The 23,673-nt window shown below is 39.4% G+C and overlaps 1 protein-coding gene across 1 annotated transcript in view; it reads right to left on the reverse strand.

Moving 5' to 3' along the window:
• The window catches only part of PDE3A (phosphodiesterase 3A), a 492,862-nt gene that overhangs the window by 281,713 nt on the left and 187,476 nt on the right, over positions 1–23,673 (reverse strand). The window lies entirely within an intron of this gene.

Below are 23,673 nucleotides of genomic sequence, written 5' to 3' on the forward strand. Positions count from 1 at the left end.
CTTGACATTCCAGGTTAAAGTGTGTTTACAGCCCGGAGTATTTGGATGATTGGCTCAAGATGCCACTGTATTTTGTGTGTGGAGATGAAGCAACAAAGAAAAGGTAAAGGAGATATTTGAGATGAAATTAATTCATGGGGGGGTAGGGGAGGAAATGGCTTAAGTGTTAAGCTTAGCTTCATGGGAAACAGCCTGCTCTCATTCGTGGCAGGTATAGGATTAATGTTAATATTATGACATAAATGGATGTGAGGAGCTATGATGATACAGCTCCTCTCCATCAGATGCCCAGAACCATGCTACCACATGGAAAACACGTTGGGCAGCTAGTCAGCGGCAGTGAGCACCATCTGTTTAATAATTAAGGGAACAGGAGCAGCAATGCCTTTGCCAAAGACAAATGAGCCCCCTAGCATGCACACATACTTTCCTGAGTTTCCTTTTTCGACATATGATTCATAAGCCAGAGCCTACCTGAAGCACTGCAGAGTGAAAAGCCTTGATTGGAATATCGTGCTAATATCCACTGGCATCAAAAACAGCGTATTAAAATGAAAAATGGTGCAAATCTGGGCATGTATCAAGGTTAGGAAGGAATAGTGAGAATTTCAGAACGTTTCCAGTTTCTCTGTACCCTACTCCCATAATGATCTCAGTTGTTTAGAAAAAAAAAACAATAAATCACTATCAAAACTGAACTAAAGAGATGGAACGTTGTTATTAAAACAACACTGTGACCAAAAAATATAAGAATGGCATTTGTTAATGGCAGCAAAACAAAAACACTAGGTCTGTAGGTTAAACAATGACATTCTCCAGGGATTCAATAGTATTACAGAGTCAATGTCCTGGTATCTCCTAATTCTCAACAAATATTGCAACCAGAAAGCTATTTGTCCCCTGAAAGGAAAGAAGATCAATTCCACACCTTACTGGCACTACCATCCAGAACGTGGAGAAATGAAAAACAACCAAATACTCACTAGACAGACACTGAAAGCTGCAGGGGTGCTAAACGAAAGAAGTGACCAACACTGGGCGGAACGTATTAAATAAAGTCAGTCCCAATACGTCCAGTGGACATTGAGCAATCACAGAGAAATATAAACTGCCCATTTTCTGCAGACAGTGATGAGTTCTAATTCAAGAAAGTGACAACAGAGCCAAAGGACTAGGAAAATGTGGTACACAAAGAAAAACAGAATATGGAAAATGGAAGGAAAAATTCAAACTTGCCTTGAAAAAGCTCTTCACTTAGCCAAATCCAGGGAACGTGTTTTCCCTAGTACTTTGTGAAGAGAATTCAGAAATGAACCCCACTGCATACTGTTTACACTTTGCCAACTATGGTATGATTAAGGGAATGATGTTAAATTCGAAACGTTTACAGCCCACAGTAGGAGTTCACTCATTTTCTGCTACCCGCTTGACCTCTACGCAGGTATATCCAGTGGGTATCTAAAATGTGATGCATCCAAAACACAACGCTTAACTTACAGCTCCCTCACCTCCCTTCCATCACCAACCCCCACACACCCAACCTATTTCTCCTCGGTCCTTCCCCACCACAAGACAAAACATAGCCACCTACCTAGTTATCACCCTCCATTCCTTCCTCTGTTTACCTTGCTCTCCCTTCCAGTCTATTAGCAAGTCCACTTGATTCTTTCTCTAAAATATACCCTGAACCCACCTGCTTTTCACTGTCCCTCTTACAATAACCAGCCAAAGACCCCGCATCTTCCCTGCGAGCACAACTGTGATACTTCTCTAACTGCTGTTGCCCTCCTACCACTTATTTTCTACACGGTCGCCAGAGCAATCATTCAAAAATGTCAGTCCAATGATGTCACTCCCTGCTTCTGTGCATCCAAAGGCTTCCCAGGGTACTTGCAGAATCAAAGCCCCCACAACAGCCCGCAAGGATCTTTATGATCTTTCCAAGCCATTCTCTGTGACCATTCATCCTATGCCAAGCCTCCTACTTCACTCGTGCAACACTGCCCATTGGAAAGTTCTTCCAACCAATGGAGGATGGAGACATCCTCTGCACATCAAATATGGCAGCTGTTAGCCACGTGTGGCTGTTGCACCCTTGAAATATAGCTAGTGCCACTGAGGAACTGAGTTTTTGGATTTTATTTTATTTTAATTTAAATTTTAATAGCCTCACGTGGCTAGCGGCTTCTAATGGAGAGCGCATCTCTCACCCCTCAAGCCATTTTTCTGCTCTTTATCATGTCAACTCAGGACCTTGGAATCTACAGATCTTCTCATAGCTGGCTCCTTCTGCCGCATCAGTTCTCACCTCAAATGTTACCTGTTCAGAAAGGCTTTTTTCCAACACATCTTATCAGAAAGTCTCGGGACTCCATGTGCACACACGCTACCCCGTTTCGCTATATTTGTAGCACTTATCACTATACAAAATGGTCTTGTTCATTGATTTGTTTTCTTGTTCATTGTTATTGTGAAAGACAGTCTCCGTATATTTTAACATATGATTGTTCAGGTGGACAGATGCCTCAAAATCTAAACTGAAGGTTCAAGCTGCCCAATTGGACTGATAGGCAAAGTCATGTAAGCAGCACTTTTCATAGAAAGTTGCTTTAAAAAACAAAAATTGCTCGATAAATCACTCATTTATCAGAGAAATAGGGAATAGTCAAAGTTTTGAAAACCTTGCATTGCTTCTCAGCTGAAATGTCCATAATCTGTAGCAGTTTTCTGGCAGGCACAGGGAAAAAGCCATTTAAATATATGCATCTGGTTAGCAAGTCAGCTGAAAAATCCAGAATTAGGAGATGTCTGAATATCAGTTACTGCCTAAAGAGTCATAGCTCACATCATAATCCATGGCCTAGCCTCCATTAGCACTACTTTAGGGATTGGATTTAAGTTTAAAAAATCAAACATTTTGGAAAGACAGAGCTTATTAACACTTATTCCACATCTAATCAGGGAAAAAAGGTAGAAACCTTGCATTTGGGAACGCATCACCTCCCTCCCCGCTCTGGAGTGCTGCCCCTCTTTTTAATTCCCGAAGAATTTAAGTAACAGCTTTGGATATACAAGTGTGAACTGGTCTAAAAACCCTGAAGAGAAAAATCAAGGTGAGAACAGATTGCTCCCCACAACACTGTTACTCACAGAGTCAGCCTGTCACCAGCACAAACCACCAGGACAGCTTACTTGGCCTCCGTGTCCTGTGTACCCCTGTCGTCTGAGAGCTGACCTTCCCTACATCACATTCTGGGTGTCAGAGGCTGGCTCTACCTTTTCTAAACAGAAAGTTAAGGAAAATCAGAATGCTTTCAGTACAAGGATTCCCAGCCTTGTTCACTTTATGGCACGTGCAGAAAATGGTAACGTTTTGTTGTCACATTGGATTAAAGGGACAAAGGCTTTTGCAGACAAAGGCTTCAGGCATGGTGCCTGAGAGATTGTAATCTCAGGCACACTTCTAACCTTTGGCACTTCAGCTGAAAATTTTTGAGACACCTAGTATTTGACTCACTAATATACTAAAATGTGTATTTCAACCATACTCTTTACGAAGGCTGTTAAAATAAACACAGGGTAATGGGGGGAGGGTATAGCTCAAGTGGTAGAATGCGTGCTTAGCATGCATGAGGTCCTGGGTTCAAGCCCCAGTACCTTCTCTAAAAAATCAATAAACCTAGTTATCTCCCCCCCAAATAAAAAATAACTAATTCAAGAATAAATAAATAAAATATTTTTTAAAAAACACAGGGTAAATTCCAAGATCTTAGTAGCTTGCCAACTACAAGAGTCAGTTCTTAGGACTTCTTTTGTATCACTTCCCCATAAATTCTTTCAGTTGGTCGTAATATAAATGCATCATTTTTATCTAGTTTTAAAATTTGGAAATGAGACACACTAAGTTTGCTTTATATAATAGATGTGATCATGATCAGACCTAGAATCCAAGTCTCTCCTACCATACGTTGATGTATTCTCCATCACAGCCACATCAGGTACCCTTGTTGATAATACAGTAACTCACCAGTAACATCAGGAACTCTCTCCTCTGGACCCGCAAGCGCTGTAACTCTTTCAAAAGGGAGTTATTATGTCCTAATACAAATATATATTCTGCTAAAGTCCTCCAAACAATGATGATTTGTGTTTGTGTGTGAAATGAGCATGTTTTTCACTTAAGAGTCTCATACAGATACATATCAAAGGTTGATGTTCTGTATAAAAGGGAAGGCTTACGCTTTCTTGTATAGAATTCTTTACAGCTTGTTTCAGTGCCAGTGGATTATAAGATTACTAAGAAGGAACTCACAGGCCATTAGAGAATGTTACAGAGTACCTGAGTCAAACAAAAGAACGTGAATGCCCCTATTGTATGTCTGTTTTTATACAAACAGCAAAATGCTCTAACTAGTATGAATAATAAGAGCTTTAAGATTGCTTATATTATTATTTTAAAGTTTTACTGAAATCAGTGATTCCACTTCTCTGCTTTAGCACCATCAGCACAGCAAATTTAATGGAATCTTTCTATGATGATTCAGAATCTTGTAATGTCTCAAATCCATCATTATGGATAGTGATTTTCAACTGTATCTGTGAAAGTAAATGGTGGTGGAAGGGACTGAATGAGAACTGATTTCTGTTCAGTAATAATTACTTTAAAAAAAATCCTAATCTCAAAATACAAGAAATATGTCAGGAAAAGCCTGAGAGTAATGTTCACTCTTGTGTCTTACTCTTTAAGATCATTCACTTTAATTTAAAAATAAAATAAAAATTCTCTTCTACTGGACTCTGAATACAGCCATACAAGAATATGTATAAAAAAATCAAAGAAATTAATTATTGTTTTTTAGATGGGGCAAAGAGTGGGCAGAGAGCATGTTACTGAAGAAAAGTTAGCAGGAATTTTCAATAACACAATCTTCATGAGTGCATCACAGCCCATATTTACTCTAGTCTACAAAAATGAACCTTTCTATTAAAGGAACACCTCAAATACTATTTTATGAAGAAGAATACATTTTACTAAAATTTAAAAGAAATGTGTAATAGTATGAAAAAATTATTTTTCCAGGGGAGAGGTAGAAGAAAATAGTGATTGCCAAGTAAGTTACTAATAAATTGACATCATACCTCAGTTCTACAGCCTCCACTGATGTGCAAACCATCCTAAAATGCTGTAACTTTTTAACGATGGCCATTCTGACTGCTATAAGTTGATGTCTCATTGTACTGATAAGTGCTAGAGAGGCTGTGGAGAAAAAGGAACCCTCCTACACTGCTGGTGGGAATGTAAATTGATGCAGCCACTATGGAGGACAGGATGCAGGTTACTAAAAAAAACTAAAAATAGACCTTCCATCTGATCTAGCAATCCCACTCCTGGGCATATATCCAGAGGAAAATATAATTCGAAAAGACACACGTACCCCAATGTTCACAGCAGCACTATTTACAATAGCCAAGACATGGAAGCAACCTAGATGTCCATCGACAGATGACTGGATAAAGAGGTTGTGGTATATTTATACAATGGAATACTATTCAGCTATAAAAAAAGACTAAAATAATGCAATTTGAAGTAACATGCATGGACCTGGAGATTGTCATTGAAATTCTTTTGGTGTTTGATTAATTTGTTTTGAAACAATTGTTATATATCATTACAGTAAAATAAATGTATAACTTAAAAAATAGAAAATATAATAGTTTACTCTTTTGACTATTACAGATCAGTTTATCCTAAAACGAAATACAAGTACTTAAGTATAGTTTTATCCTTCGCTTTCAAAGATGATGTATTAACATTGTTCACTATGAAATATACAAAATAGATGGTGATGGTAAGAGCATCCTAATTGGATAAATGCAGAAACAGGCCTCAGATTTCAGATGCTTCAGATGCTCCACAATTCCGTTTGGATTCCAGGTCTGGTGATGCCACAACCCAGGAACTACGTAATTTTCATCTTAAAGTCAAAGTAGCTAAAGAATATGGAACTTGATTGGTTATCCTACACTCCTTACATTTACATAACTCATAGCTGTATTGGACCTCACAGCATTTAGGGCTAGTTGTTACACTGTCTCTTAAATTCTTGCCTCCCCCAAAGCATTAGCCCCAAAAGGATCATCTCATTTATGACTCTGGCCTGTCTGATTGGCTTGAACACAATCGCTATGTTGTAAGGGTGCAGCAAAAGTATCAACATGCAGCATTTAAACAATAATCACCTGTAGAAACTGTAGAAAAGAAGTAACCAGTGCCTACAAATTATTATTTACTCTTAAAGATTTAAACTCAAATACAAAAAGGAAATTGCTGGAGTCTACTATTTCCCCCACTACTATGGAATTCTGAAGAGACGGCATCATCCGGGCTTCTCAATATAGTCAGTATCTCACATTCAGGCCCTGAGAGGGAATTACTGTGTTAATTAATCTGAGTTGTTCTCTGCCTGAAACTGTGAGGCATTTTTTTCATCCTCCTGGAACCACAGAGCTATGGTAACTTTCCACAGAAATGACAAATTACATACAGAGCTTAGGCTCAATGATTTCCTCTAACCAAAATCTGGAAATGGGGCATTTTGAGCTCAGTAAGAATAGTTAAGTGATTGTGGAAGAAAGCAGTGTGGTTCATCTCCCATTCCAGAAAAGGAAGACTCTAGAAAAACCTAGGAATGTGTAAGCTTTCCCTCATAATCATTCTCTTCTCCTTTACCTAATCTTTATACTGATGTTATTTTTTTCTCTCTCTCTTTTTTTCTTTTCTTTTCTAAGGACCTTAGTCCATTTACTATTAGGAATAAATTGTACATTCTTGCTCCGATTTTTGTAGTTATAATGCATTAATTATCATGTAAAATTAAGGGTGACAACATGCAAGAGTTCTCAAAGTTATGGGTGACACACCGCTAAACAGGGTCAGGAACAGCTTTCAGATTATTCTAAATTAAAACAATTATTATCATTCACTATGTATCTTATTCCATTTCCTATCCTAAATATCAGTTATTCTAGGGACTAAAGAAAAGCCCAGAAAAAACCCTGAAAACACAGATCACTTCATCAGCATATATAAATTCTGGACATATTCCTTAAATTAACCCTTATTACATGAACTTAATAAGAAAAAGAGATTTAGCGCTCATCTACAAATACAGTTATAAGAAAGTTTACTCAAACAGGTGTTTTGTTTTGCTACTTCATAAAAGAAGAGTTCAGTATACAATTTTGAATCAATTCATCAGAATAGTCTCCCATAGAAATGCTAATTATCCTCCTGAAATTTCCACGCGTATTCTTTTTTTCTAGAACTTACTAAGTAGCCAATTCTGCCACCCAACTGGAACCAGATTGTAGAACACAAGGATGCCTCCTTAACCTTATAAAAATGCCCTGGAATTTTTAATGAGCAGAAGTGGTCAGAACCTCAGTCTTACATCCCATCCAATGGCTCGTTCTCCTGCAGCACAGGACTCCGAAACTCCACGCTGGGAGTTGGCTCTGGACCACCTTGGGATGGAAGAAGGCCACCTACTGAATCACCGCCACCACATCCTGCAGCATCTTCCATCCAAGTCTTCCCTGGGCCCACCCCTGCTGAACTCCCAAGGTCAGAAGAGATCACAGCTTTAGAGCATTTCATTGCAAGTTTTAAATTTCCAGTCTCTGGCTTTCATATTGCATTTCAAGATCAACATCCTTATTAGGAGAAGTATATTTTTTGCTTTAAAATTTTATGACACCTTTCCCACTGAGAAATTCAAAGCAGGCTACTGAACTTCATCACCACACAGGCAGAAATTCTCACAACACCTCTACAAAGGAGGTGTTAAATGAGAGAGAAATAGAGGGCAGGGTCACCATCACCTCCTCTTACAAAAGCCCAATCCCCAATAATTAATGAATGAAAAGACATCTTGAATGCAGGGGTCACTGGGAGTAATTGGCATATATTTTCTCAGCTGCTCTAAATTAAAATGGTAATAATTTAACCAATATATCTGGGCTGAAGGCTAAAATAAGTTTCCTCTTGCACCCAAGCAGTAGGACTAAGTGGGATCTGAACAGACGATTTTCTGTTACTATTTGCAGAAAACTCACAAGTTATGCTCAGTAACTGAGGACTTCAAGTCCTACTCACACTTACAACTGCCTTTCTCTGTCCTCACTGAAGAGGTCCTGAAAGTTGGGAGGACACGGGTTGTATCTGTTTTGCTTTATTTCCTTTCCTCTGTCTTCAGGTTTACCTGACTTAAAAAAATGCTTGTGTCCCAATGATGGCATAAAGTACAGGGTAAAATAAAAGAAGGGGTACTTTGAGTGATAAAAGCAACAGAATGCAGCTATCAAGACGAAATTATATGATATGATGTACAGTTCATAGTATGGCACAGGAGCTTCCAGTCTCACAGTTAATGACCCTCCAGTGTGTGGCTTTTTCCCCACACGACCCAGCAAGTAATTCTCAGACATCACTGGGTGTCCTACAATTCAGCTCAGTTCTGACACTATCTACCTGAAGATAGCATTAAATCCCACAGGTTAAGGTCTAAATTGCCTTCCCTCCCATACCCCACACCCAAGCCCACCTTATCACCATTTCAGAACCAGTCAAAAAGCCCAGGTGATCACCTGTGCTCATGACCAACCAGCTGTAGGTGAGAGTTCCAATGACCACCTCAGGTTCAGTTAATTTGCTAGAGCAGCTCACAGAACTCAAACGTTTTACCTACCAGATTACCACTTCACCATAAAAGGATATAACTCAGGAGCAGCCAGGTGGATAGATGCAAAAGGGAAGGCGTGGGGAAAAGCCCTGGAGCTCCCAGGCTCTCACTGAGCCACCACTCTCCCTGAATCTCCACATCTTCACCGACCTGGAAGCTCTCCAAACCTTCTCCTTTAGGGTTTTCATGGAGGCTTCATTACATACACATAACTAATTAAATGATTCAACCTCCCACCCCAACCCCCTTCCTGGAGGTCTGGGGTGGGACTGAAAGTGTCAATCTTCTAATCACATGGTTGGTTCTGGCAACCAGCCTCCATCCATAGGTGAGGTCCAAAAGTCAACCTGTTAACATAATAAAACACCTTGATGGCTCTCATCATTTAAGATACTCCAAGAGTTTTAGGAGCCCTGTGCCAGAAATAGGGGTGAAATCCAAATATATATTTCTTATTACAAATCACAATATCACAGCCCCCTTTAGCACGTAGCAGACACTGTCGGTTACCCTCCCATATCTTTGGTTGTGCACACCAGCGACCTCTTATTGCTGATCTGTGACTGGGGACTTTTTCTGGTTGCAGAGAGTGCTTACAGACATCGTGGCAGGCTAGAAGATGCTAGCCTGAAAGAATATTTCAGTCATCTCACAAGGTGCAGACAACTGTGGACGGGAGGGTGGATGGGGCACAGCCTCCACCTGGGGACACAATTAGGGCTTCATTACACCTAAAACTTTGGGCTGCTGCCCAGGCATCGTGGGCATCTCATGCCAGGAGACCAGAAAGCAACAAAAGGAGTCACTATGCTGATTGTCATGAGAAGAGGGTCGCTTCTGCATCATGGGAACAGAGAGTAGTGTGGCTGGAACTCAAGGAACTCAAAGAACTCACTGCCAAGCCTCTTGGTACTTTCCATCCCAGGGGATAATCTGATACGATCGAGGCAGTGTAGGGCTCAGAGCCCTCACGGATGTAGGTCTGTGATCCATCAGGTAAGAAACTTAGGCCAGTGAAAGTGCTGAATGGGTGGTAGAAAAGGGAGCTTTGTTGTAGGAAGAGTGTGTGTGTGTGCGCACACATGTGCGGAGAGAGAAGGAGAGATAGAGAACATCTACCCCTTCGTAGAATCCGAAACAGAGCAGATTACCTTCCAGCCAGGCCTGAGCGGGCCCGAGTGGTCCAAGGAAGGGGTGGACTGTAGCAGACGTTAGTGTCCCACCAATCAGCACTCACTTTCCCTGAAAATGACTACAGCCATGCCTCCCTGCCTGGATTCTTTCTTTAGCCCTAGGCTCATGCCTGAGCCACACGTGAGACAGGCCTGAAGGCATCGAGCTCTACGCAGTCTCCCAGGGGCTCCCAGTCAGCGTGTGCTTCAATTGCCCATTGATGAAAAATGGTAACCTGCTTTTTAATGCAACTGATTTCCTTTTCTTTTCTTGTCTCACTTCTTCACTCCCAACCAATGCATCCTGGGAATTACTTCCCAAACAAACTACTTCCATTCAAATCGTTGTCTCAGGGTCTCCTGCTAAAACAATCACCTTTACTAGAATAAAATTAATAGACACTCATCTAGATTATTTCAAAAATCTATATAATCTCCCAGTTTTAATATAAGGGAGACACCTCATACTGGTATGATTATTATTAAAAAGATAAGAGATAACAAATGTGGTGAGGATGTGGAGAAAAGGGAATCCTTGTGCACTGTTGGTGGAAACATAAACTGGTGAAGCCACTATGGAAAACAGTAAGGAGGTTCCTCAAGAAATTAAAAATAGAACTACCATACGACCCTGATTATATATCTGAAGGATTTGAAACAATTATCTCAAAGAGATATCTGCACTCCCAAGTTCACTGCAACATTATTCACAATAACCAAGGTATGGAGACAACCTAAATGTCTATTAATGGAGAAATGGATTAAGAAAGTGTGGTGATATTTGGAATAAGTGGAATATTATTCAGCCTTAAAAAGAACTCAATTCTGTCATTTGCGACGGCATGGATGAGCCTGGAGGACATTATGCTAAGTGAAATAAGCCAGACACAGAAAGACAAATACTGCATGGTGTCACTTACTTACATGTGAAACCTAAAAAAATGTTTTAAAAATTGAACTCATAGAAATAGAAGTAGTTGCCAGGAGGATGGGAGAAGAAGGGAGAGGATGATCAAAGGGCACAAACATTCAGTTACAAGATGAATAAGCTCTGAGGATCTAACACATAACACAGTGATTAGAGGCGATAACACTGTGCTGTGTTATTGTACAGTTGCAATTTGCTAAAAGAGCAGCACTTAAATGTTCTCACCAAAAAAGGGGCAGGGAGTACAAATATATGAGGTGATGGATGTATTAATTAGCTCAGTGGGAGGATCTTTTCACAACATACACAAAGATCAAATCATCAGGTTGTGCACTTTAAACATATTAGAATCTTATTTCTCACTCATACCTCAATCAAGTGAAAAAGTATAAAGGAGAAAAGTTTATGATAAATTAATACATATTTCAATATGTAAATTAGCAAGCATTATTAAAGAAGACGTAATGAAATTTTACCGATGATATCAATTGACTTGACCCCAAGAGAGCTAAAAGCAGACTGACACGGCGGTGATTTACTGGCTGCTCAAATACTCAAGAAATAGTTTCCTAAAATGGTAGATAATATAATTTGTTAAATGCACAAAATATAATCTTCTCTGAATACACACTGCAGTTGATGTTAAACTGGAATAAAAGAGGGGAAAAGAAATTTTAATATCTCTTTAGGCTACCAATTGAGGGAAGCTAGAAGGTTCAGATCATGGACACTACTACAGGGAGTCCACTGCTTGACCAATGAGCTCTAGTCCAGGGCAGTCGTGTACTGGAACAGGCTGCCACTGGCTTCCAGGAGCCAACGATGTGCATCTCTCCTCAATTCATTTAAAGTCATCTTTTGGTAGCTTGAAATCAGCAACACCTGGAGTACTTACCCTATGGACATCTGCAACACCACAAATCAGTTTTCTTCCCCCAAAGGGCCAGTGGTTAAACATTTATCAGCACACCCTGGCCATTAGGCTTCTAGCCTGGTGTAGGGGACAGTTATTAGAGATAAAAAACACCTCATTCTCAGGGGTCATGGGAAGAAGGGAGACAAAATAAAGCAAGTGGATGAGACACCAGGATCCATTTCTCTTCTCAATTTGTTGCTGAGCTTTAAGTGGAATGACTGAGAATGGAGGTGGATGTTAGCCAACAGGGACAGTTTTCTCCCCACGTAGCTTGGAGGCTTCAGGCCCCAAGGAGGGTGACAGGCTCAGGGCCCCACCCAGCACTGCTAAGGAGGAATATCTCAGAGGCACTTGCGGATATCAGGTCTCTGTCAAGCCGAGGCCAGGTTTCTGGTTTCCCTTGGCCTGTGACTGGTGTCTGGGGCCCCAGTATTTCCCACATGTCCCGGGGAAGGGTTGCAGATGTGACGAAGACACCAGTAGATGAACAGATACCTGATATCAAACTGAGTGGGCTCTTTGTGGTCGGGCTCTTCCATTCTGTAGGTAAAATTGTGAAGCTCATGGGTGGCAGTGTTGACTGCGTCCATATTTGCCTAAAATAGTACACGGGACCACTCACCCCTCAGAATTCTCCAGTCTAAGAGGTAGATTGGATGGCACTTCTCAAGGATCTCAGAGAACAGATGACCTGGAGGGCACCACGTGGGTCTGCAGAAACTTATTCTCCAGTGACGAGAAAATACACTGAGCAGGTCTCATACATCTAGGCACCACCTTAGGGGAAGAAAGCGACCAGGATGAAATCTGAAATACTGAGCAATTACCTAAGAAAACACAGCCATCAAAAATGAAACCAGACATCAAAGGGAGTTGAAATTTGGAAAGAATAAAGATTCTGCTTTGAACTGAAAGAGAGGGAAATAATGTCCATTGGGAAGTCTTCAATGTCCACACTCTCCAGTTTGCCTGTGTGTGGAGTGGGCAGGTGAGAACAAGGTCAGTGCAGAAACTGACACAGCAAAGGAGCTACATTTCTCCTGCACAACCATGCTGCAGAGTAAATGCATTCGTGCTCTGCCTATAGAAGAAAGAACTGGCTCCCAATGAAAGCCATTTGAAAATGAAAAGATCAACAACTTTGGTGATGTTCCTTCGCCAAAGGTGTTTTAGCCGAGGACAGACAATCCCTTGGTAAGATTTAGGGTGAAGTTTGCAGTCAAATGCAACACAGAGAGAAGCATCCGGCAGATGAAAGAAAAAAGGTTAAAATAAAGGAATGAAGGGTCCATTCATGTTGAACAAAACTGAATTCAATGGACGTAAAGCCCTAATACCCAAAGTCAAGTCTACAGAGGCTCCCAATCTCCAAATAATGGAAAGGAAAGCAAAATACTGCTCATGTGGGTCTGGGAAAGCTCTTACTACAAAGCTGGATGAGCCTGTGACTCCTTTTATGCACAAAGGGACGAACTGTTGCAGACACATGGTGAGTTTGTGGTCCTCTGTGTGCTTCTGAATCTCCCTCTGACCCACTGGACTCTTTAATGTCTACGGATCCCATTCTTCGACCAATATATTTTGGCTCCTTCCCCATTGCTGTGCTCCATCCAGTAAAATATCTTGGATCCTGACCTTCTTATAAAAGTTTCTTCATTTGGGTCACTACACTCCTCCCTGGATTTTTGGGCGCTGTCTTAGCCACTTTGGGTTGCTATAACAATAATACCATAGAGGGGATGGCTTACACAGAATTTACTTCTCGCAGTCCCAGAGGCTGCAAGTCCAAAACCAAGGCACCAGCTAATTTGGTATCCAGTGAGAGCCCACTTCCTGGTGGCAGATGGCAGGCTTCTTGCTGTGTCCTCACATGGCAAAGGGCTGGAGAGAGCTGTCTGCGGTCCTATTCATGAGAGCTCCACCCTCACGACCTAACTAACTCCCCAAGGTCTCACCTCCTAATACTATCAACTTGGAGTTAGGATTTCCACATGTGAATTTGGGGGAACACAAACATTTAGTCCGTAACAGACACCAATAATCAAGTTAAGAGGTCACCAGAGCACAGTCTTAGGACTCTTACTCCCAAAGCTAACTCAGCATCGCCCTTCTCTGGATCCCAGAAAGGCTGACCTAGATAATGACTCCTGAAATTACATAAGTGATATTATCTAAACAAAAAACTTTATTTCTATATATTCTCAGAGTAATAATGGAAGGGCCTCAATTTGCTACAAAGGTGGACACCTCTAGCTCCATTTAAGAGGGTTGGCTAGGATGATATTTTTGAAAGTCATAATCATCCTCATGAGAATGGCAGTAGCAGAATACGCTGGGTTTCCATTTTTTTTTTTAAAAAAAGCATTTACACAAAAATAGTGACCTCTTTCCCTCTCAGGCATCACGTAAGATTGAACAGAGGCTCATACGTGGTAGAACTGTTTTTGAACTTGAGTTGGAGCACACTGGGAATTACAGGGGAAGAAAGCAGCAAAATAATGTCTTCTGGGAAAGCCCTCAGGAAACTTAGGCCAGATTCTTTGGGAAAAGGAGGCTGTAAGAGACTAAATCCATAAATCAAATAGAAAAGGAAAAAAGAAAGTGCTACTGTGGGAAGAGAGGGAGTAAGTCTGTACAGCTTAATCTAACCGTGGGATGGTATTTCTCTTTATTTCACCATACATACCATTGAAACAGAAATGAAGGCCACGCTGTGTCGTAATATGGTGATGTCACAAGGGGAATGTCATCATTAGAGATGTGAACAGAGAGCCACGTGACCAGCACTGGGATAAATGAGGAAGACAGAGAGAAATGCCAAGAGATGATGCAGCAGCTCTGATAGTTTCTAAGAAATACATTTTTATCATTATCATTATTTTGTCCCATATCCCTTGATTGTAACATCCTGTCCATCTATTCCCTGAGACTGACACATTCTGGAAAAATCAGATTATAAATATAAATTTTTTAAAGGTATCCATTGTTCTTTTTTCATGGTAATTATCAATATATCACCATATCTTTATGCCCTGCCCCCACCCCACCCCGTTAATACTCTCTTCTAAAGAAAGAAACTATGTAAAATGTTACAGTGGCTAGGCAAAAACCCACAGGCAAACAGCTAAATGCATAAATTACAAACGTTTCAAAGAAGAAAAGCATAAGACTTAGCATAAAATTTTCAGTTATAGAAGTCATCCTCTTATGTGGAAAAAATAACATGGTTTAAAATAGACAAATGTTTTCCTTAAGAATCTACAAAAATACCCACATATTGAGAAACACTCATCAAAATAACAATGGTAGATTCAGTGCATATACATCTGTACTAACATAAATAAAGAACTATAGATTATTAAAGAGGGATTTCTCCCAAAATGATCTGAAGATCGCAAACTGGCTGGAAATGAAGCATTATACAATCATCCAATCCCCAATTTTGGTGAACTCCCCAATTCCCGCTAAAGCTTTATTTTTAATCACATTTCTCTGATCTTACATCAAGCCTTCTTAGGAAAGATCTTTTACACATTCTACAAGAAATGAACAATTCTTCACCTGAGTGCTTATTTCTCTCTTTTGGGACCGTGGCCTGAATTTGGTTTGGGAAAGAGGCAGAGTTCAGATTTTTCCACAGGCCTTCTTGACCTACACAAGTCAGCTTGCTATAAACCAAACCCCTGAAGCTCTCCTACTCTGGCAGAGCTGGGAAAGCCATAAATATTTTTGGCAAAGCAGACCCTAAAATAAGACAAGGTTTTTTATTTCAAGATCACATAACATTGGTCAAAGTGGCATAGTGAGGCAAATAGCTAAAACATATTTTTAAAGCAAATATGCGGTGATATAGAAATATTTCTCACACTAATCCATGTCAGCGATCCAGCTGAAGGTTTAGAACACGAGGCTGCCCAGGATACGTTGTTTCAGGTGGAGGTTATAAATGGCACGGGATTCTGTTGGATGAACGGAAAAGGCGCTAATGGGCTCTGAGCCACTCAGAAACCAAGCTCCCACTTCATCAGGCTGGAAGTCCCAGAGGCTTAAGAACAGCCTCCCACTAGTGGTTTCCAAACATCAGCGCATTTCGCAATCAACTGGAGGATTGGCTGGGTCTTAGTGCCAGAGTTTCCAGTTCCTTAGGTCAAAAGGTGGGCCCCCAAATTTCTATTTCTAGCAAATCCCCTAGTCCTGCTGATTCTGCTTCTGCTGGCTCCTGGAACACACTTTGAGAAGTACTGGGATGTCATAGCAACCCTTCAGAGGAAAGGCAACCTCAAGTCCCCATCAATACTGCAATTTCATATAATGTTTACTTGTGCTCAATCAACTAGAAGCTTGCAACTGTCACTTGGTGAATATTTGATACTCAGTTTGCTGAGTGTTAATCATTTGTGCCACCCAGGTTCAGACTATGAAAGGTAACTGGAAGAAGTCAGAGTAAAAAGTAAATCACAAACCCAGAAGTCATACTTACTGTTTCCTCTCCACAGGTTTTATTACCACCCCAAAATCTACTGACTTGCAAAGAACCGCAACTGATCATTAGCTTGCACTGAAAAGATTTGGTTCTCACTGACATTCTTTTTTCTCAGGGTGGTCCCATATTCTTAGCTTGGAAATGTAAAACAGTATGGAGATTCCTTTAAAAGCTGAAAATAAAATTACCCTATGACCCAGCAATCTCATTCCTGGACATACATTTAGAAGAAACTAATTCAAAAACATACATGCACCCCAATGTTCACAGCAGCACTATTTACAATAGCCAAGACATGGAAGCAACCTAAATGTCTATCAACAGATGACTGGATAAAGAAGATCTGGTACATATTGGGATATATAATGGAATACTACTCAGTCATGAAAAAGAATAAATTAATGCCATTTGTAGCAACATGAGTGGAACTGGAGATTGTCATAAAGCCAGAAAGAGAAAGAATCATATATGATATCACTCATATGAGGAATCTCAAAAAAAAAAAAAAAGAACACAAATGAACTTATTTACAAAACAGACAGACTCACAGACATAGAAAACAAACTTGTGGTTATCAGAAGGGAAGGGGGTTTGGCAGGGATAAATTGGGAGGTCAGGATTTGCAGATGCTAACTACTATGTATAAAGTAGATAAACAACAAGGTCCTACTGTATAGCACAGAGAACTATATTCAATACTTTGTAATGGACTATAATGAAAAAGAATATGAGAAGGGATACACACACACACACACACACACACACACACACACACACATACACACACACATGAATCACTATTCTGTATGCCAGAAATTAACACAATATTGTAAACTGACTATACTTCAATTTAAAAAAAGAATAATGATTATCTCTGCAGATGAATCCAGCATGAGGAGGGAAATCAATCCAAGACAGAGAACCAGGTCATTGTGATACTATTTGAGACTCATTATCAAGGCAACCAAACCTCAAAGCTCAAAACATTTTTGGTTATTTAAAGTGATAAATTCCTTTTGTGCTCAAGCCAGCTCAACATTGGGGTTTTTGTCAGTTAAGCTCAAGAGCTCTAAGTTATAATATATTAAGAAAGTTGGCATTTTTCAGTCTCTTATGAGTTTGGAAAATGCAAGTTAGCCTCCCTGACATTCACAAACTCTGGGTGACTGACAAGATTATTTTGTCTGGGATGTCAAACTCTGAGCCTCGGTAAACTGACCAAGGTAAATGTCACCTCTAAGGCTTATTAACAGCCAGCTGTTTTTTTTTTTGTTTTTTTTTTCCTCTTTCATTTCAAGATTATCAAGCATCCAATCTCATCTTGCTTTTTTTCTTTTCACTGTATGGACACTACTGGGCGGTTTTATCCTGTTTCATTTTAGGAATAAACCCAAAAGAAATTCCGATAGTCATGCTATTCGCTATACACGTACTAGCGAACAGCCATGTTTGCTCAACCAGGTGTCACTGCAATGTGTCCTGGTAAGAATAACTTTTCTTCTAGCATTTCTTCTAGCATTCTTCAACAAAGAATGCTGCCCTGGTACCTCCAACATAAGGGCCAGAATCATGCTTGCAAACTATTAGGTTCAGATTCTATCGTTAATGGTACCTAGAGGGTTTCTTTATCTCAAGGCTCTATGAAGAAAACTATCATAAGAGTGACATTAGAGTTTACTTCCATTTAAAGACAAGTATATGTAACAAACTAGAAATAACACTGAGTGGAGTTTGGGAAATCTTTTCCCATTCTGTATTATTAGCGCAGTGAAACTAGTAAAGTATCTCTATTCAGGTCCAGCAGAGAGGAATTTTCTTCATCTGTAGTCAATTTGTCATCCATATCCTCTTCTTAACCCCCTGGCTCTTCTGTACTGAGATCATCGTGTCTTTGTATCAAATTCTTTATTGCTAACAGTAGAAAATTCTTAGTTTCCATCTTTGGTTGCTTTTCAGACGTTAACGTAGATCTAGCCTTCATAAACTGTACACAGTACAATATGAAAGCAGTTTCTCTCCTTGCTGTCAGCTAACTGGCTACTGCTGGTACTCATTATACAGGGGCTGGCTTCTGTCTGTATTTGAGCAGCCCAGCAACTTTCTGTCTTCTCTGAATGCTCTTTGTCTGCAGCCTCTGTGTTCTGCCAGCGCCGTAGCTGTTGCAAGGACGGGGTGTATATTCTACTGCTTTTGGCTGGGAGAATAAATTCCAGCTCAGGTCCAAGTTGAAAATGGATCCCCCACTCAGCAAAAATATGGACTCTAGTATACTTCCTGTGTACCCCATTAAAAACCCCTTTGGCCACAGAGCCTGGAGTTTCACAGTGGAACTGTTTCATGCTTAATAACATGTCCTATACCAGGCACCATGGGAAAAGCAAAGGCAAGAGGCCATGCTCCCCTGGTGGAGAAGTATAAACTCTGGCCTGGGAGACGAGAATTGTCTGCGCACAGAAACACACACACGTATGCGTGCACACACACGTGCACACACCCTGAAACTAACACAACATAGCATACAAGACGATGATACTGATTTCCTATTGAAGGATCAAGGTAGTCTCATCAGTTAGAAAGGCTTCACGGAGAAAGCCAAACTTGAACTGTGCTTTGGGCACCAGGGAGGATTCAAAATGTTATGCCAAGTCTGCACTGGCCAAAAGCAGGATTCTCTACGAAAGTTCAGTACTATTAACAACCTAGTTAAAACACCAGGCCCCACAACTGCTTGTCGTGATGTAGGCCACGTGTGTATACACCAAATTCTTCCCCTTGAAATTGCTTATTTTGGCCCTGGAAATATCCAGCCTCTATCTTTTTTGGCTTTCATTTGGGGATGTATATTTAAACAAATTTCTTAGGTTGCGTTTGTTCTGACAGAAGAGTGGCCTGTATTTTAAATCTGACTGTCCTTGTGTGAAAAAACACTAAAGCTTTTTAAAAGTTTCCAAAAATATTCCATGTTTCAGAATCATCAGCTAAGCAATTCTATCAGTTTTCTAAGTGAATACATACGGGTGGAGTTTTGCTGGTTTATTAACCGATCTGTTTGTTAGAAGCCTTTATTATAAACCCCATCATTCTGCAAATATTTCTCTAATGCATTTCAAATAAATAAAACCCAAACTTTGCCTTTAAGCACCAATAAAATCAGGAATGCATCAACGCAAGAAATTCAAAGTACAACTCAATGCGGCCATGAGAGAGTTCCACTGTTTAAAGGCAATGGAAAATGATCCTGGAAAGGTGTAATATTCACGTGTCAAGTCTATCTGACCACAGCTTAAGATCACATTTGAAAAAAAAAAAAATTCCAGCCAGTTGCCTTTGATTTTTTGCAGCGTGCGCATTCCCTTTACTTGTTCCTTGGACTTATTTATAAATATTTTCTGCATCAAACAAGGTTACTTTTAAAAGTGAGACTATCTCAAGGGTTTGTTTTATGTAGCAGTGCAAATAAAACAAGCACAATTTATACAACCCACTTAAATACAAGTATTCTGCCTGTGAAGTCTAAAAGTATTCCTTATAGTTCATGATTTTAACACAACAGCTCGATCCTTCTTGGCCAAATGCCTTGATGAATAAAACAGCATGGTGAGAGGGGTAAAGGTGAATTTGCTACTCACCGAATCTAGAAATGACTAATTCATCATGCTGAAGGCTATCTCCCACAAGTCTATAGTATAAGTTTATTTTACTCATTTAGTGCTGATTTCAGCATCAACCTCCTTCTTTCTCACGGATGCAAAACTGTAAATGAGCCACGAAAGGACGCTTCCTATGAGAATTATTTTTTCTCAGTGAGAATGAAGGCCAAGCACAGCCTTATGCTTTCCTTCTAGAGTTCACAAAGCTTTTAACTAAGATCCTCTTGCTGAATAAGTTACTTTTTATTGACTCTAATTTAAGACATTTGTTTTTTTTTTAAACATACTTTCTAGAAAGCATCTGGTGTATTACTGCTGGCGTCTCATAGAATACACAGTCAGAAACAAAGTAAAGCAACTTTAAGTATCTTTCTTTCTTGTCTTTCCTTAGTTAAAGCATTGTTCTTATGTACAAAGAGAATCTCTAAGGATATAGTCTACCTCATTAGAGATTATTTGTAGCAAACTGAAACGCTGGTTTGGGGTCCTGATTACCATTCAAACACCAACATTTGTCTATGTTTTATCATTGTAGTTCATTATAATCTGATATTTGAAAACAAATAGAGAAAAATGTTTGTATAAAACTTACTAAGTTCAGAATGCTGGGCCTGTCATAACTGGTAAGTATAATCAATTGTGCAATAGACCTGGGTATCTTTTAGGGAGACATATAAATATACCAGTCAAGTTAACTGATGGACCCATTCTTTGTAAAATTTCCTTTTTTATTGAGGTATAACTGATACATAACACTATGTAAGTGTCAGGTATACAACATAATGATTCAATATTTGAAAATATTTGTATATAATAAGTCTAGCTAACATCCATCATGCACAGTTACAATTTCTTTTTCTTGTGATAAGAACTTTTAGATTTACTCTCTTAGCAACTTTCAAATATGCAATAAGTATTATTAACTATAGTCACCATGCTCTACATTATATCCCCAGGACTTATTTATTTTATAGCTAGAAGTTTGTACCTTTGGACTACCTTCACCCACCTGCTCACCTCCCATACCCTGCCATTGGTAACCACCAATCGGTTCTCTGTTTCTGTGAGTTCAGTTTTTGTTTGTTTGTGGCTTTTATTCATTTAGAGAAAACTCAAGGTCATTTTTGTATTTCTGTTACTAAATATACATACTCAATACTCTCTCCTTCTGAAAAAAATACACATGAAGTTGTTGGAATTGAGACAATTTTTTAAATAACTTCTTCAACGTATCAGCAGAAAACTTCACTTGAAATAGTAAATGCCTTTTCCACTCAACTATTCCCTTCATTTCTAGGAGATTTTTTTCAATTTTCTAAGGACCAAGCTTCTTAGCATCTTATCTAAGATTGTGCCTGGGTACTAATGAGCTTCTTGAGTACTAATACAACAAATATCGTTAAAGGACCGATTTTTTTTCATAAAAAAGTAAAAGTATAATGTATATAAATATAAAATGAACGCAAGTCAAATATGTTGTTTCATTTAATATTTAATGTGGGAACTAGTAAGATGTTACAACAAAGTCAAAGGAGAGTTTAAAGAACCATATGTATACAGGCAATAGGGAATGCTAAAACAAGTTTACAAATAGATGCAAAAGTAGCCCACAGAGCAACAATCAGTTGCATTCTACCAGGCACATTTCAGTTGTATTTCTATGGATAAGAATCACTTGCATAGTAATCAGTGTCCTAGAATTTACAGTTATGAAGTAGTTTAGAGACAATAAAATGTGGCAATGACCAGGGGTAAGCTAAATAGACACCCACTGTGGCAGGCAGAATTCTAAGATGGCCCTCATAATTCCCACCCACTGGTGTTATACCTGTGATTATGTTATGTTACCTGGCAACAGGGTTTTTGCAGATGTAATTAAGGTTACTAATCAGTTGACTTTAAGATAGGAAGATTATCCAGATGGACCTAACTAAATACATGAGCCCTTTAAGAGTAGTTTTTCTCCAGCTGGTAGCAGAAGGGGAAGTCAGAGATTTGACGTACAAGAAGGATCTGACATGTCATTGCTGACTTGAAGATGGAGGGAGCTATGTGGAAATGATTTGAGTGGGTCCTTTAGTTGCTGAAAGTGATCTCCAGCTAACAGCTGGAAAGAAAAACGGAAACCTCAGCCACGCAACTGTAAGGAACTATTTTCTGTCAACAACCCAAATGAGCTTGGAAGCGAATTTTCCCCCAGAGCTTTGAGACGAGTACTCAGCACAATTGACACACTGATTTTAGCCTTGTGATACCCTAAGTAGGGAACCCAGTCTCACTGTGCTGGGTTTCAGATCTACAGAACTGTGAGATAAAAAATGACTGCTATATTAAACTGCTAAGTTTGTGGTGATTCATTATGCAGCCACAGAAAATGAATATACAGAGGAATCTTCTTTGCCTGTTTCACAGATACTTGTCAAAGTAATAAGAATTGTTAAGGATATAAAAAGAAAACAATTATCCATGCCTTGGAGATTTGCCCCTTGAAGTTGGTATCAAGTTTTACTAATAGAAAGCTTCAAAGATTTGAGAGAGAAATAGAAAGTGAAGAACCTCTAATTTTATTAGATGTACTGTATCTGGAAAGCACAAAGGAAGCTATACCCAGAGTCTACATTCCTCTTTATTTTCTGGTCATGGTTTAAAATGAAAAAGCACTGCTTTCAAGAGTAGCTAACTACTAGTTTTTCTAAGCACTGCCCTGCATTAATACTTTTTTTCCTAAAAGAAAAGCACTTGTGAATATACTGACAGCAGTCCTCTCCTGGAGAGAAGGCAGCTTCCTTTCTATCACCTGCAGAGGCACTGGAATGAAAGCATAATCATTTGTATTGAGATTCTGAATCCTAGGTGCCAGGCTTGAGGGTTCTCACCCTGGATTGGCTGGCCTTTGGGAGCAGGAAAACAGAGAGAGGAAATGTCCATGTTTGCACTGGCACATGCCATGCAATCTTTCTCCAGCACTAAGTCCCTGCTGTTGGAAACCAGCAGAAATTGTGCAATTTGTCTGTGAATATTACCAAAGGCCAAGTAAGTATGCTGTATGCCTAGGGAATATTAAGGAACAGAGAACAGATGAAAGTCTACAAATACACATATGCACATTCTTTTTTTTATTCAAGTATAGCTGGTTTACAATGTTGTGTTAATTTCCAGTGTACAGCATATTGTTTCAGTTAGACATATGTGTATATATAGATTCTTTTTCATTATAGGCTATTACAAGATATTGAGTATAGTTCCCTGTGCTATTCAGTAGGACCTTGTTGTTTATCTCTTATATGTAGTAGTTAGTGGGTGGAGGGATAAATTGGGAGTTTGTGATCTGCAGATACTAACCACAAATACATATTTTTAAAATTCAGTGTGTCTTATTCTGATTTGACCCCTGAAGCTATGATATAATATATGTTTTAAAAAATCAAGTGGATATTTAAATTCATCTTTAAATTTTGTTATTACATTGCCGTATGTCAGGGCATCATGTGGCTATCTTTTAAAGACGATTGCCTGTTTACTTTCCTTTCAGACAAACAGAATTAAATAAAGGTAAAACTCATTTTACTAACTCATTAGAGCCTCCCTCTCATGTTCCTTCTTTCTTTCTTCTTTCCTTTCCTTCTTTCCTTCCTTCCTTGTGTGTCTTCCATAAGTATAAAGCAAGGTACATGAGATCAAAGTAACTATGAGTAAGCATTTGGTGCCTCAACACAGCAGTTTCAGCCTTTTGAAACAAAATTAACCCAGGGAATTGCTCTACTTTTTAAATGGCATGTTTTG

Source organism: Camelus ferus, chromosome 34 (genome assembly GCF_009834535.1).
Source record: "Camelus ferus isolate YT-003-E chromosome 34, BCGSAC_Cfer_1.0, whole genome shotgun sequence".
Taxonomy (NCBI): Eukaryota; Metazoa; Chordata; class Mammalia; order Artiodactyla; family Camelidae; genus Camelus; species Camelus ferus.